The sequence below is a fragment of the Sinocyclocheilus grahami genome, unplaced genomic scaffold (assembly GCF_001515645.1).
Source record: "Sinocyclocheilus grahami isolate Dianchi unplaced genomic scaffold, SAMN03320097.WGS_v1.1 scaffold19.1, whole genome shotgun sequence".
Lineage (NCBI taxonomy): Eukaryota > Metazoa > Chordata > Actinopteri > Cypriniformes > Cyprinidae > Sinocyclocheilus > Sinocyclocheilus grahami.
In genome coordinates, this window is record NW_015505198.1 from 3087452 (window position 1) to 3088402 (window position 951).

The 951-nt window shown below is 33.9% G+C and overlaps 1 protein-coding gene across 1 annotated transcript in view; it reads left to right on the forward strand.

Moving 5' to 3' along the window:
- LOC107555432 (cyclic nucleotide-gated cation channel beta-3-like) overlaps positions 1-951 on the forward strand; it is a 16148-nt gene that overhangs the window by 4970 nt on the left and 10227 nt on the right. The gene's annotated exons all lie outside the window — the stretch shown is intronic.

A 951-nucleotide genomic window follows, 5' to 3' on the forward strand; every position in this document is an offset into this window, starting at 1 on the left:
CCATAATTATTTATGTGGTGAAATGTTGTGTAATAAGTGGTTTGACTGCACCCTATCCCTTAAATGTCCGTCTAGTTTGAACCGCTTGCTCACAACTGCTGTCTTCACGGAAGCTTTGCATTCAAATATTTCAACTCAAATCAATATTTCTTGTCTAATTATTTACTTATGTGGCAAGTAGCCATGTAATATGCGGGATAATGTACATCCAGCTGGTTGTTATCGCAGGATAACCCCCTTCAGGGTGATACAAGACCCCTCCGCTTCGTTCTGCGATATTATTCTGCGATAACAACCAGCTGGATGTACATTATCCCTTACATATCACCACATAACAAATTAACTTATAACACACATAACAAATTATACAACTACTATAAGCATATCCCGGACACATACATTACACTTACATTAAGTATGTACTATATAGCAAATCTCAAATGCTTTATGTTAATGGAGACATGTTATGCCCCTTTTTACAATATGTAATATAAGTCTCTGGTGTCCCCAGAATGTGTCTGTGAAGTTTCAGCTCAAAATACTCAAAAATATCATTTATTATATAATTTTGAAAATGCCTATTTTGAGTGGAAGCAGAAACATGCTGTTTTTTCGGGCCTGTCTCTTTAAATGCAAATGAGCTGCAAAAGTTGTATATATAGTACATCCTACTTTACCTGCGTACATACAGTATAGTCACATAAAGCTATACTATATAACAAATCTTTCTGAGTGTTCAAAATGTCAAGTTTTTAAAAAGTTTTTTTTGGTTAGGCATGTTAAGGGAACATTCGATTTTGTAAGCATTATGGGAATGTTACTTTTGAATGTTCCCTGAACAAGTAATAACATTTAGATGAACATTCAACTAAAACGTTTTAGAAAACATTCCATGAACGATGTATAAATAACCCTTTTATTTTAACGTATGGGAACATTATTAAAGACCAG